Raw genomic sequence first — 15,795 nt, forward strand, 5'->3', positions numbered from 1 at the left:
GGAGGGTGCACCGTTCCCAGAGATACTGCAATACCGGGTCGATGCGTGGAGTGGACGGAGCAAGCCCCTATTCCATCTCCCTGCTCCAAAAATCAATTTAATATATGGTCCCCAGATAAGGGACGTATCAGATATTAAACTGATAAGAACAGATTTTTTTTTTTTTTTTTGTAAAAATATACTTTATTCATAAAATATCTTCAATCACATTCCAAACCATTTCAAAAACAACATTACAAGGGTACAATCCAGGTTAAACTTTTACAAAATGTATCACCAGGTGCATCAGTACAAACAATATTACAATCATTTACAGCCTTTCATTTTGATCTGTACAGCCCGAGGGGCTCTAAACAGTTCCCAGTCTCTCGGTGCGCTGTGGTAGAAAGGTCTTAGACAGCGACCCTTCCCCATTGCGCCTTTGCGGCAGCTGCCCCAAGCTTTAGTGCGTCCCTCAGCACGTAGTCCTGGACTTTGGATTGTGCCAGTCCGCAACAATCGGTCGGGGACAACTCTTTGTGCTGGAAGACCAACAAGTTTCGGGCAGACCAAAGCGCCTCGTTCACCGAGTTGATGATCCTCCAGCTGCAGTCGATGTTTGTCTCGGTGTGTGTCCCTGGGAACAGCCCGTAGAGCACAGAGTCCTGTGTCACAGAACTGCTCGGGATGAACCTCGACAGCAACCACTGCATCTCTCTCCAGACTTTCTTTGCAAAGGCACAATCCACAAGGAGGTGGACAACGGTCTCTTCCCCACCACAGCCACCTCGAGGGCAACGTGCAGAGGAGGTGAGCTTCCTGGCGTGTAGGAAGGATCTGACGGGGAGGGCCTTTCTCACCACCAGCCAAGCTACGTCTTGGTGCTTGTTGGAAAGTTCTGGCGATGAGGCATTCTGCTAAATGACTTTGACAGTCTGCTCGGGGAACCATCCCACAGGATCCACCCTCTCCTTTTCCCGCAGGGCCTCTAAGACGTTACGTGCCGACCACTGCCTGGTGGACTTGTGGTCAGAGGTGTTTCTCTGCATAAATTTTTCCACCAGGGACAGGTGGTACGGCACGGTCCAACTACTTGGAGCGTTCCGCGGCAGCGTGGCCAGACCCATCCTTCGCAACACCGGGGACAGGTAGAACCTCAGCACGTAGTGACACTTGATGTTTGCGTACTGAGGGTCTACGCACCGCTTGATGCAGCCACACACAAAGGTGGCCATCAGTGTGAGGGCGATGTTGGGCATGTTTTTCCCCCCTTTATCTAGAGGCTTGTACATCGCGTCCCTGCGGACACGATCCACTTTCGACCTCCAGATAAAGCGGAAGATGGTTCGAGTGATCGCCATCGCGCAGGAGTCTGGAATGGGCCAGACGTGCGCCACGTACAGCAACAGCGAGAGTGCCTCACACCTGATGACCAGGTTCTTACCCGCAATGGAGAGGGTGCATCGCTCCCACATGCCCACTTTTCTTTCCACCATAGACACTCGCTCCTTCCAGTTTCTAACACATGTCCCGGTCCCTCCGAACCCTATCCCCAGCACCTTCAGGCCATCAGCCCTGACGGTGAAGGGGACAAAGGATCGGTCAGCCCAGTTCCCGAAGAACATGGCCTTGTCTGAACATATCAATGGACAGGCCTCCTGGGGAGCAGATTGAAAGACCTCCCAACATGCCAGGGGTGGAGTCTGCAAACTGCTCGTTCAGAGTATACCTGGCTAGGAACCCAATCCGAAGACCGCCTCCAGAGTGCGGAGCTAGTCCCCACTCTGGCTTAATGTGTGTGTGTTCCCTCTGTCTCAATCTGCTTTATAACTTTTTGACTTGTTTGTATTTGAATGTTGCTGAGTTGCAACTGAGAGTGAATCATTGGCTCTTGTGCTATTTTGTTTGAAAATGATCTTTGCTTTCTGTTTTAATGAAATTAATTTTCTCCCCCACCCCTCAAGGAATTTTTATTTTGAAACTTGCAATCTGAAGATCCAGATCGGGACAAGGACTCTTCCTCTTCAGGAGCTTCCTCCAGAGGGGACGGACTGAGACCTTCTCCAAGGCTGCGCCCCATGGGCCCACGTGAGTTTGTGTCGGTTTCTTACCCTGAGATTTCATTTCCTCTCCGGGACCCTGGTTTTCGGTGGCTCCGGTTAACCAGTTCCTGTTGGACTGCAGGCCTGGAGTTTCAAAAAGATAATCCTGGGGTTAAAGTAGCCCGGCCTTGCAATCTAAAACTTACATGTTAGCCTCTGGTGCGTGAGGAACAGGAGCCCCACAAGAGGAAATGAAAAGTCCTAATGTGAAGCTGCCTAAAATCTTGTTATAATTCAGGGATAATGCGTGTATTTTGGGCTGTGCGATCATTCTGACGGTTAAACGGGATTGCCGGTGGTCATTTTACTGAGGGTTTAGATTTCTATCTGCCTTTCTCCAGTTTTCTTTCTGTTTATTTCTTCGCTTTGCGCTATTTAAGTCTTCAAGGAATAATCACAGGTGAATTGATGGACCCACAGCAGGGGAAGTGAGCTGCAGAAGGGGCAGGGAAAGACTTTACACATGGGGAGAGGAGGCAGGAGTTTCAGAAGGTAGGAGTGACAGAGGGGGCTGATCAAGGGGGAGGGAGGCTGCTGTTCGTTTCGGAGGGGGGTAATTAGAATGAACATGGGGACAGGGTGCTTGTTCATGTTTGAAGTAGTGAGGGGTCGCTGCTACATGTTTTAAATGGTGAATGCATATGAGTTAATAGCTGACTGATATGAGTTTGTATTTACACAAAAGTCCAGAGAGGTAGGGGGTGGAGGGCGCTGCTGGGAGTCGGGGGACTGTTGTGATGGTGGGTTGGGAGTTACATGGGGGTTTGAGAGAGATTTTTGAGTGGGCAAATGTGGGGTTAAAAATGGCGCGAGTAATTTGGTGGCGACAAAACAAATGGTCGGGCGAAAATGACGTGACAGAAAAAGATGCAGAATCTGCTCCGGCTGCGGTCGATGGGGGTCGATGTCAAGGAGGAGCTCCAAGAGGTGAAGGGCCAGCAAGCCTCGCACTTTGCCTCGGAGGCCTCCAAGATCATCTTCCGTTCCAGAGTCCGCTCCGTGGAGCAGGATGAGACGTGCTCACGTTTCTTCTTCCAAAAGGTACACAGAGAGCGCTCTGTGATCAGCAGCCTGAAGGAAGAAGACGGCTCAGTAAAGTCATCACGGTCGGACATTTTGAGGATCAGCAAATCCTTTTATGCCGGATTGTATGACGTGAAGCCCACGGACAGCACGGCCTCCCAGTCCTTCCTGTCCTCTATCACGGAGGTCTTGGACCACAGTACGCGGGAGAGCCTGGACAAACCGCTAACTCCTGATGAACTGACTAAGGCCCTTGAGTCCATGGAGAAGAGTAAAACTCCCGGAAGCGACGGCTTGCCGGCGGAGTTGTATTGGGCTCTGTGGGACTTGATCGGCCCAGACCTGCTAGGAGTGTACGAGAGTATGCTCCTGGCCGGTAGTATGTCAGAATCCATGAGGAAAGGCATCATCACCCTCATCTACAAGCACAAGGGGGGAAGGGAGGAAATTAGAAATTGGCGACCCATTTCACTGTTGAATGTGGACTATAAGATTCTGTCCAAGGTCATCGCCAATCGGGTCAAATCCGCTCTGGAATTGGTGATTCACCCTGACCAGACCTGCTCTGTGCCAGGCAGGAAGATCTCTGACAGCCTGGCACTGCTCAGGGATACGATTGCCTATGTACAGGACAGGGGTGTGGATACCTGCCTCATCAGCTGGGATCAGGAGAAGGCCTTTGACAGAATATCGCACACCTACATGGGGGATGTGCTCTCCAAAATTGGGTTTGGGGAGGGAATTCGAAATTGGATCCAACTGCTCTACACTAACATCAGTAGCGCAGTCTCAATCAATGGGTGGGAAACAGATAGCTTTCCGATTAAATCTGGAGTCAGGCAGGGCTGTCCTCTCTCGCCTGTTCTTTTCGTGTGTTGCATAGAACCCTTTGCCGAGTCCATCAGGAAGGATCCGGGCATAAGAGGAGTGACGATCCCAGGCAGTGGAGGCACTCAGGTAAAAGCCTCCCTGTACATGGACGACGTCGCCGTCTTCTGTTCGGATCCGCTGTCGGTGCGCAGACTGATCCACATCTGCGACCAGTTCGAACTGGCCTCGGGAGCCAAGGTAAATCGTGGGAAGAGCGAGGCCATGTTCTTTGGGAACTGGGCTGACCGATCCTTTGTCCCCTTCACTGTCAGGGCTGACGGCCTGAAGGTGCTGGGGATATGGTTCGGAGGGACCAGGGCATGCGTTAGAAACTGGAAGGAGCGAGTGGCTATGGTGAAAAGGAAACTGGGCATGTGGGAGCGACGCTCCCTCTCCTTTGCGGGTAAGAACCTGGTCATCAGGTGCGAGGCACTCTCGCTGTTGCTGTACGTGGCGCAGGTCTGGCCCATTCCAGACTCCTGTGCGATGGCGATCACTCGAGCCATCTTCCGCTTTATCTGGAGGTCGAAAATGGATCGTGTCCGCAGGGACGCGATGTACAAGCCTCTAGATAAAGGGGGAAAAAACGTGCCCAACGTCGCCCTCATACTGATGGCCACCTTTGTGTGTGGCTGCATCAAGCGGTGCGTAGACCCTCAGTACGCAAACACCAAGTGTCACTACGTGCTGAGGTTCTACCTGTCCCCGGTGTTGCGAAGGATGGGTCTGGCCACGCTGCCACGGAACGCTCCAAGTAGTTGGACCGTGCCGTACCACCTGTCCCTGGTGGAAAGATTTATGCAGAAAAACACCTTTGACCACAAGTCCATCAGGCAGTGGTCAGCACGTAACGTCCTAGAGGCCCTGAGGAAAAAGGAGAGGGTGGACCCTGTGGGATGGTTCCCCGAGCAGACTGTCAAAGTCATTTGGCAGAATTCCTCATCGGCAGAACTTTCCAACAAGCACCAAGACGTGGCATGGGTGGTGGTAAGAAAGGCCGTCCCCGTCAGATCCTTCCTACACGCCAGGAAGCTCACCCCCTCTGCACGTTGCCCTCGAGGTGGCTGTGGTGGGGAAGAGACCGTTGTCCACCTCCTTGTGGATTGTGCCTTTGCAAAGAAAGTCTGGAGAGAGATGCAGTGGTTGCTGTCGAGGTTCATCCCGAGCAGTTCTGTGACACAGGACTCTGTGCTCTACGGGCTGTTCCCAGGGACACACACCGAGACAAACATCGACTGCAGCTGGAGGATCATCAACTCGGTGAAAGAGGCGCTTTGGTCTGCCCGAAACTTGTTGGTCTTCCAGCACAAAGAGTTGTCCCCGACCGATTGTTGCGGACTGGCACAATCTAAAGTCCAGGACTACGTGCTGAGGGACGCACTAAAGCTTGGGGCAGCTGCCGCAAAGGCGCAATGGGGAAGGGTCGCTGTCTAAGACCTTTCTACCACAGCGCACCGAGAGACTGGGAACTGTTTAGAGCCCCTCGGGCTGTACAGATCAAAATGAAAGGCTGTAAATGATTGTAATATTGTTTGTACTGATGCACCTGCTGATACATTTTGTAAAAGTTTAACCTGGATTGTACCCTTGTAATGTTGTTTTTGAAATGGTTTGGAATGTGATTGAAGATATTTTATGAATAAAGTATATTTTTACAAAAAAAAAAATCTGTTCTTATCAGTTTAATATCTGATACGTCCCTTATCTGGGGACCATATATTAAATTGATTTTTGGAGCAGGGAGATGGAATAGGGGCTTGCTCCGTCCACTCCACGCATCGACCCGGTATTGCAGTATCTCTGGGAACGGTGCACCCTCCCCTTTCCAGGGGATTTTCAATGCTAAAAATAGTTTTCTTACAAACATCTGCTTTCTTTACTTTTCAACATGTACATGTTCCAAAACCCAACTTTCTTTCTTTCTCTCTCTCTCTCTCTCTCACTCACTCACTCACCCGCAGCAGCTACACACAAAAAACATGCACGCTCACCCAACACTCACAGACAGCACTCTCATCTCACAAACACTCTACCTCACTCATATAAAAACATCTTTCACTTGCAAATACACCTCTCAAACACTCTCTCAGCTGCACCTTTCGCCTCACAACATTTTAAACCAGCTCTCTGCTGCCGCTGCCGCTGCTGCTGATACAGCAACAATCAAAACTCACACCTCAAACCTCACACACTTTACACAGCTACTCCGAAACCTCTACATCCACATTCACACAATCCTTACATTGCACAAGGAGCCCATTCCCCCCGTCGTGCCTGCACCAGTTCTCCCAATGAACATTTCACCTCGTGCCTTTCTCCTGCCTTCTCCACGTAACCCGGCACATGCTTTCTTTTCAAATAATCATCTCATTCCCTCTTCAATTGAACCTGCCTCCGCCGCGCTATCAGGCGGTGCATTCCAGACCCTGGCCACTCGCTGCTCCTGTCACTTTTGCTTCTTTTGCCAGTTACTTTAAACCTGTGCCCTCTCCTTCTCGATCCTTTCCCCGGTGCAAACAGTTTCTCCCTATCTACTCTCTCCCGACCCCTCATGATTTTCAATACCTCTATCAAGTCTCCTCTCGGACTTCTTTTCCCCAAGGAATACATTCCCAGCTTCCCCAATCTTACTTCATAACTCAACTTCCTCGCCCCTGGAACCAAACTCGTAAACCTCTTCTGCACTCTCTCCAATGCCTTCACTACCTTCCTAAAATGCAAGTCAAATTGCAATCCGTCAGAGTCGGCATGGCTTTACGAAGAGTAAATCGTGTTTGACTAATTTGCTGGAGTTCTTTGAAGATGTGACAAGCAAAGTGGATAATGGGGATCCTGTAGATGTAGCATGTCTGGACTTCCAGAAGGCATTTGATAAGGTGCCGCACAAAAGATTAATACACAAGATAAGATCACACGCAGCTAAGGGTAATATATTAGCTTGGCTAGAGGATTGGCTAACCAACAGAAAGCAGAGAGTCAGGATTAATGGGTCTTTTGTGGATGGCAAGCTGTAACTAGTGGGGTGCCACAGGGTTCGGTCCTTTGGCCCCAACTATTTACTTGGATTCAGGGGTAGAAGGTACTATAGCTAACTTTGCAGATGACACCAAAATAGGTGGGAAAGTAAGTTGCAATGAAGAAATAAGAAATTTACAAATGGATTTGGACAGGTTAGGTGAATGGGGCAAAATTTGGCAGATGGAGTTTAACGTGGATAAGTGTGAGGTTATCCATTTTGGTCAGAAGAATAAAAAGGTGACTTATTATTTAAATGGAGAGAAACTTCAGAAATGCTTCAGCACAGAGGGATCTGGGTGTCCTCGCGCATGAATCGCTGTAAGCTAGTATGCAGGTACAGCAGGTAACAAGGAAGGCAAATGGAATCGCTTCTCGGCCTTTTGGCAAAGATCAAGTGTAGTCGTGAAGCAATGGCTATAACCAGTCGAGCCCCATATCATGGGGTACGTAACACCGTTCGGGTGACGGTGAAGGACAGCGAAGCTTTCTTTACTTTCCAACATGTACATGTTTCAAAACCCAATTGGATCCGACTGCTGTACACTAACAGCGCAGTCTCAATCAATGGCTGGGAATCAGATAGCTTTCCGATTAAATCAGGAGTCAGGCAGGGCTTCCCTCTCTCCGCTGTCCTGTTTGTGAGTTGCATAGAACCCTTTGCTGTGTCCATCAGGAAGGATCCGGGCATATGAGGAGTGACAATCCCAGGCAGTGGAGGCACTCAGGTCAACGCCGCCCTGTACATGGACGATGTCGCTGTCTTCTGCTCGGATCCGCTGTCGGTGCGCAGACTGATCCAGGTCTGCGACCTGTTCGATCTGGCCTCGGGAGCCAAAGTAAATCGTGGGAAGAGCGAGGCCATGTTCTTTGGGAACTGGGCTGACCGATCCTTTGTCCCCTTCACCGTCAGGGCTGTCGGCCTGAAGGTGCTGGGGATATGGTTCAGAGGGACCGAGGCATGTGTTAGAAACTTGAAAGAGCGAGTATCAATAGTGGAAAGAAAAGTGGGCATGTGGGAGCGACGCTCCCTCTCATTTGCGGGTAAGAACCTGGTCATCAGGTGTGAGGCACTCTCGCTGTTCCTGTACGTGGCGCACGTCTGGCCCATTCCAGACTCTTGCGCGATGGCGATCACCCGAGCCATCTTTAGCTTTATCTGGAGGTCGAAAATGGATCGTGTCAGCAGGAACGCGATGTACAAGCCTCTGGATAAAGGGGGAGAATACATTCCCAACATGCCCTCAAACTGTGTGCGGCTGCATCACGCTGTGCGTAGACCCTTGGTACGCAAACACCAAGTGTAACTATGTGTTGAGGTTCTACTTGTCCTCAGTGTTGCAAAGGATGGGTCTGGCCACGCTGCCGCGGAACGCTCCAAGTAGTTGGCCCGTGCCGTACCACCCGTCCCTGGTGGAAAAATGTATGCAGAGAAACACCTTTGACCACAAGTCCATCAGGCAGTGGTCGGCACATATCGTCTTAGAGGCCCTGCGGGAAAAAGAAAGGGAGAATCCTGTCGGATGGTTCCCCAGCAGACTGTGAAAGTCATTTGGCAAAATGCCTCATCGCCAGAACTTTCCAACAAGCACCAAGACGTAGCTTGGCTGGTGGTGAGAAACGCCCTCCCGGTCAGATCCTTCCTACACGCCAGGAGTCTCACCCCCTCTGCATGTTGCCCTCGAGGTGGCTGTGTTGGGCACGAGACCGTTGTTCACCTCCTTATGGATTGTGCCTTTGCAAAGAAGGTCTGGAGAGAGATGCAGTGGTTTCTGTCGAGGTTCATCCCGATCAGTTCTGTGACACAGGACTCTGTGCTCTACTGGCTGTTCCCAGGGAACACACCGAGAGGAACATCAACTGCAGCTGGAGGATCATCAACTCGGTGAAAGACGCGCTTTGGTCTGCCCGAAACTTGTTGGTCTTCCAGCGCAAAGAGTTGTCCCCGACTGAGTGTTGCAGACTGGCACATTCCAAAGTCCAGGACTACGTGCTGAGGGACGCACTAAAGCTTGGGGCAGCCGCCGCAAAGGCACAATGGGGAAGGGTCGCTGTCTAAGACCTTTTGTGCTACAGCGCACCGAGAGACTGGGAACTGTTTAGAGCCCCTCGGGCTGTACAGCTCAAAATGAAAGGCTGTAAATGATTGTAATATTGTTTGTACTGATGCACCTGGTGATACATTTTGTAAAAGTTTAACCTGGATTGTACCCTTGTAATGGTGTTTTTGAAATGGTTTGGAATGTGATTGAAGATATTTTATGAATAAAGTATATTTTTGCAAAAAAAATCTCTCTCCAGACCTTCTTTGCAAAGGCACAATCCACAAGGATGTGAACAACGATCTTGTCCCCACCACAGCCACCTCGAGGGCAACATGCAGAGGGGGTGAGACTCCAGGCGTGTTGCGGATTCCCTCCCCAAATCCCATTTTGGAGAGCACATCCACCATGTTTGTCCAGACTCTCCCATGTACTGTTATCAAAGCCCTTTGTAATGGTGGACAGGAAGGACTGGGACTCCGTACTGTCTGTGGGCATCACATCATACAATCCGACATAAAAGGATTTGCTGATCCTCAAAATGTCGGACTGCGATGACTTTACTGAGCTGTCTTCTCCCTTCAGGCTGCTGATCACAGAGCTCTCTCTGTGTACCTTTTGGAAGAAGAAACGTGAGCACGTCTCATCCTGCTCCACGGAGCGGACTCTGGACCGGAAGATCATCTTGAGAGGCCTCCGAGGCAAAGAGCGAGGCTTGCTGGCTCTTCACCTCTTGGAGTTCCTCCTTGATATCGACCCCCATCGACTGCAGCCGGAGCAGGTTTTTCTGGATAAAAGCAAAAAACTGCGGACGCTGGATATCCAAAACTAAAACAAAAATACCGGAAAAACTCAGCAGTTCTGGCAGCATCTGCGGAGAGGGACACAGTTAACGTTTCAAGTCCGAATGACCCTTCAACAGAGAAGTTCTGTTGACGGGTCATTCGGACTCGAAACATTAACTGTGTCCCTCTCCGCAGATGCTGTCAGACCTGCTGTGTTTTTCCAGGTATTTTTGTTTTTGTTCAGGTTTTTCTGGAGACGGGAAACGTTCCCCCAGCCTCTCCCTCTCTCTCTTGCCTTCTGAATACCTTTGAGGGTGAAAACCTCTTCATGTTACTAACAAAAACACATGAACATATGAATTAGCAACAGGAGTCGGCCTCTCAGCCTTTCAAGCCCACTTCGCCACTCAATAAGCTCCCGGCTGATCTGATCGTAACCTCATTTCCACATTACCCCCTACCCTCGATAACCTTTCACCCACTTACTTCTCAATAATTAAAAATATTCAACGATTCTGCTTCCATCGCCTGTTGAGGAAGAGAATTCCAAAGTTTCACGACTCTCTGAGAGAAAAGAATTTCCCCTCACCTCTGTCTTAAACAGTGGCCCCAAATACAAGATTCTCCCACAAGAGGAAACATCCTCTCCACATCCACCCTCTCAAGGCCCCTCAGCTTCTTGTATGTTTTAATCAAGTCGCCCCTTACTCTTCTGAACTACAGCAGATACAGGCCTAGCCTGTCCAATCCTTCCTCATAAGGCAATCCGCCCAATCCAGGTACTAGCTGGGTAAACCGTATCTGAATGGCTTCCAACGCATTGACATTCTTCCTCAAATAAGGAGACCAATAGTGTACACAGTGCTCCAGATGGGGTCACACCAATGCCCTGAATAACTGAAGCATCAGCTCTCTACTTTTCTATTCAACAGTGAGGCCCGAGTGCGCAGGCGCAACTGTTGCTGACGCCTTTCCAGTCAGCGGAAGGAGTTACAGTATTTTCAGTGGTAGCAATAGAATCAACATCAGTGCTGCCTCTATTAAATAGCTCAAGGAACGCTGCTTATGGAAAACAAAGAAAAGATTGCTTTCTATTATTCTGCCTGATTGCGTTGGTTTATTTTAGATTTTACTTTTCTGATTGTGCAATTTAATTAACGGTAATTAATGTTCAGTTCAGGGATCTGTCACCTGCAACATTAAATGACATTTGATTTTGTGTTATTGGCCTGAGTTTGCTTCATTTGTTCTGCAGGTGCAGCGTAGGCCAATGTTTAATGATGCACAGAAATATCGCGAGAGTGCGCGTTGACGTTGGGACGCTCGGCTGATGTCAACATGTGTCATTTCAGGCTCGAGTGAATGGGACACGCGCCCGCCCGCCAAGCGAAAAATTCTGCCCATTGAGTTCAGTCTTTAGCCTAATTTGGGCAGTGAAAGAAGTTGTTTTGGACAATGGAGCCCCAAATACTGGAAAACCGTTCAAACAAAAGCACCATTCACTTGCAAATACACTCTCTCTCTCTCTCTCTCTCCCTCACTCCACTGCAGCTTTTACCTCACAACATTTTAAACCAGTTCTCTGCTGCCGCTGCTGATACCGCTCTTAAAAGTACAGCAAGCTCCCAGCTCAAAGCTCATAGACTTTACACAGCTGCTGACAAGCGTCTAAATTCACGATCACACAATTGTTACGGTGCATAAGCAGGCCAATCGGCCCATCGTGTCTGTACTGGCTCTCTGAATGAGCATCTCAATACCGAGTGTCATTCTCCTACCTTCTCCCAGTAACCCTACAGATTGTTTCTTTTCAACTAATTATCTAATTCCCTCTTGAATGCTTTGATTGAACCACACTCTCAGTCAGTGCGTTCTGGACCCTAGCCACTCTGTGTGAAAAAGCTTTCTCTCAAATCGTTTTTGCTTCTTCTGCCAGTTGCTTTAAATCAGAGCCCCTCGGGCTGTCCAGCTCACAATGCATTGAATGCATTGAATGCTAATTGTATTATAATTGTATTGAAGCACCTCAGAGAGCAACTTGATGGATGTTGATAACTCCAACCCCATTGTCTGATTGTCTGTAATGACCAGATTGAAATGATTGTAATATTCATTGATCGTATTGATGCACCTGGTGATCCATGTGTAAAAGTTGAATCTGACTGTACTTTTTGTGATGGTGAATTTGAAATATTTTGGAATGTTCTTCCAGATATTTTATGAATAAAGTATATTTTTCACAAAAAACGTTTCGGTTCTTCAAAAGAATCCCACCTCAGCAGCACCCCTCCCCTAGCCATGAGGTGGAACCTGGTGGGGGATGGGGGCAACAGCTAAAGCGAGACAAGACCTGTTGGAGTGGATGGCTCCCTTACATGTGCAAATCAGGACCCAGACGCTTCATGTGGGGCCGACAGTAAACTATTAAAAAAAGCTTTACTGCCGGACATTCGGAAAACAATCTCAAAATTACAGAAGCTGCAACATGACACAGCTCAGCCCAATTGAGGCCGTGCAATACAATGAGACAAATTATCAACTTTTGCCGTCACACCATTATTTCCTTCACAATCACTTGAGATTCCATTTTTACAATGTTTATCCGTCCTTCTCCAAGGTTATTTTCTACAACATTTTAGGAATTTTTCAACCTCAACCTGCATTTGAATGCAAGGCAAACTTGGGAACAAAATCACTTGTGAGCACAGAACAATATCTGCCAGGTTGCACCAATTTCCTCTCACTTTACTTTTAATCATCTCCCCATCATTTCATGAAGCCCCTGTGCGACAGGCAAGGTGAGTGGGAAGGGGCAGCAGAAAAGAACAACCGTGCAGATTGAGCAACTTGCAGAAAGGAAAAGGCTTGTTCTAGGAAAGTGAAAATTATCTGCGCTGTAAATACATCTTGCACAACATTTTGAACTTGATCTTCAAACTAGCATGCTTACCTGAGTGTCTTTGCTGCTCAATTCTCCCAGATCTCAGCTTTCCTCTTTTCAATTGAATTTGTCTTGGTCTCTTGTGCTTAGCACAGTTTTCAGGTTCCTCCTGGCAATGCACTGGGCTGGTCAATTCTTGTGAGTGCTCCGTGATAGATCAACACTCGGTATTTCTGTCCTCAGCAGTGGCTGCTCACCTTTGATTGTTTCAATCAAGGCTTGTATCAGTAACATCCATGCGGAAATTAAAATGCTGCTACACTCTTCGCTCACTGCTATATTATTGCGCCCAGCGTGGGACTCGAACTCACGACCCTGAAATTAAGTGTCTCATGCTCTACCGACTGAGCTAGCTCTTCGCTCACTGCTCCTAGTCTGGTCTTTTCCTCACACTGAATTTGAATAAACATTCCAGGCTGCTGAATCGATCAGATATCAGGGACAGAGAGAAGCCCAACACCTTGACTCCTCCCCTCAGCCCAGTAAACAACAGTCACTGTACTTGATTTGCTGTTGATCTCTAAGCTTGTGAAAAAGTACATTTTGTTTCATAAAATGTGTAAAGCTACATTCCAGAACAGTTCAAATTTAACACATCAGTTTCATTCCATACAGGGTGCCTCACTACACTTAGAGTTACAGGTTACATTACAGCATTCATTTCATGTTAAACATACAGCCCGAGGGGTTTTACACAGCTTCCAGCAAGACTTGGCTTGGCCGGTGGTGAGAAAGGCTCTTCCAGTCTTTTTTCATTCATTTACACAGGACGTGGGTATCACTGGCTAGACCAGCATTTATTGCCCATTCCTAATTGCCCTTGAGAAGGTGGTGCTGAGCTGCCTTCTTGAACCGCTGCAGTCCATGTGCTGTGGATACACCCACATTGTGTTAGGGAGCGCTTCCAGGATTTGGATCCAGCGACAGTGAAGGAACGGTGACATATTTCCAAGCCAGGATGGTGAGTGGATTGGAGGGGAATCTGTAGGTGGGGGTGTTCCCATGTGTCCGTTGTCCTTGTCCTTCAGATGGTAGTGGTCGTGGGTTTGCAAGGTGCTGCCTAAGAAACTTTGGGGAGTTCCTGCTGTGCATCTAGCAGAAGGTACACACTGGTGCCGCTGTGCGTTGGTGGTGTTGGGAGTGAATGTTTGTGGATGGGGTGCCAATTAAGCGGTCTGCTTTGTCCTGGATGGTGTCAAACTTCTGGAGTGTTGTTGGAGCGGCACTCACCCAGGCAATTGGAGAGTATTCCATCACACTCCTGACTTATGCCTTGTAGGTAGTGGACAGACTTTGGGGAGTCAGAAGGTGAGTTACTCGGCGCAGGATTTCTGGCCTCTGACCTGCTCTTGCAGCCACAGTATTGAGATGGTAGTCCAGTTCATTTTCTGGTCAATGGTAACCCCCAGCACATTGATAGTGGGTGATTCAGCGATGGCAATGCCATTGAATGTCAAGGGGTGATGGTTAGATTCTCTCTTGTTGGAGGTGGTAATTTCTTGGCACTTATGTGGCGTAAATGTTACTAGCCACTTGTCAGCCCAAGCCTGGATATTGTCCAGGTCTTGCTGCATTTGGACATGGGCTGCTTCAGTAACTGAGGAGACACGAACGGTCCTGAACATTGTGAAATCATCAGCGAACGTCCCCGCTTCTGACCTTTTGATGGACGGAAGGTCATTGATGAAGCAGCTGAAGATGGTTGAGCTGAGGATACTACCCTGAGGAACTCCTGCACTGTTGTCCTGGAACTGAGATGATTGACCTCCAACAACCACAACCATCTTCCCTAGTGCTGGGTATGACTCCAACCAGCGGAGAGCTTCCCCCCATTTCCCATCGTCTCCAGATTTGATCGGGCTCCTTGATTCCACACTCGGTCAAATGCTGTCTTGATATCAAGGTCAGTCACTCTCACGTCACCTCAGGAGTTCAGCTTTTTTGTCCATGCTCGAACCAAGGCTGTAATGAGGCCAGGAGCTGAGTGACCCTGGCCAAACCCAAACCTGTCAGTGAGCAGGTTATTGCTAAGCAATGGCCGCTTGATTGCGCAGTTGATGACCCCCTTCCATGACTTTACTGATGAACGAGAGTAGAGTGATGGGGCGGTAACTGGCTGGGTTGCGTTTGCCCTGATTTGTCTGTACAAGACATACCTGGGCAATTTTCCACATTGACGGGTAGATGCCAGTGTGGTAGCTGTACTAGAACAGCTTGGCTAGGGGCACGGCATGTTCCGGAGCACAAGTTTCAGTACCATTACCGCAATATTGTCAGGGCCCATAGCCTTTGCAGTATCCAGTGTCTTCAGCCATTTCTTGATATCAAGTGGAGTGAATCGCTTTGGCTGAAAACTGGCATCTGTGATGCTGAGGACCTCAGAAGGAGGTCGAGATGGATCATCCACTCGGCATTTCTGGCTGAAGATTATTGCAAGTGCTTCAGCCTTATCTTTTACACTGATGTGCTCCGCTCCACACTTGGTCAAATGCTGTCTTGATATCAAGGTCAGTCACTTGACTCTGTCTGTCATTTGCTGCTTATGCTGTTTGGCTCGCAAGTCGTCCTGTGATGTAGCTTCACCAGGTTGACACCTCATTTTTAGGTATGCCTGGAGCTGCTCCTGACATGCCCCCCTGCACTCTTCAATGAACCTGGGTTGAACCCCTGGCTTGATGGTAATGGCAGAGCAGGGAACTTGCCGGTTTATGAGGTTAGAGATTGTTTCGAGTACAATTCTACTGCTGCTGATGGCCCACAGAGCCTCATGGATGCAGTCTTGAGTTGCTAGGTCTGTTTGAAATCCATCCCATTTAGCACAGTGGTAGTGCTACACAACACAATAGAGGGTATCCTCAATGTGAAGATGGGACTTTGTCTCAACAAGGACCGTGTGGTGCTCACTCCTACTGATACTGTCATGGACAGATGCTTCTGCAGCAGGTAGGTTGGTGAGGATGAGGTCAAGTATGCTTTCCCCTCTTGTTGGTTCCCTCACCACCTGCCACAGACCCAGTCTAGCAGCTATGTCCTTTAGG

The 15,795-nt window shown here is 48.9% G+C and overlaps 2 pseudogenes; one reads left to right on the plus strand and one right to left on the minus strand.

Moving 5' to 3' along the window:
* Positions 1 to 180, minus strand: LOC144674488 (U2 spliceosomal RNA; annotated as a pseudogene).
* Positions 181 to 5,620: 5,440 nt separating this feature from the next.
* LOC144674495 (U2 spliceosomal RNA) lies at positions 5,621 to 5,794 on the plus strand (annotated as a pseudogene).
* The last annotated feature ends 10,001 nt before the right edge of the window (positions 5,795 to 15,795 follow it).

The sequence above is a fragment of the Cetorhinus maximus genome, unplaced genomic scaffold (assembly GCF_964194155.1).
Source record: "Cetorhinus maximus unplaced genomic scaffold, sCetMax3.hap1.1 HAP1_SCAFFOLD_680, whole genome shotgun sequence".
NCBI classification, from domain to species: Eukaryota; Metazoa; Chordata; class Chondrichthyes; order Lamniformes; family Cetorhinidae; genus Cetorhinus; species Cetorhinus maximus.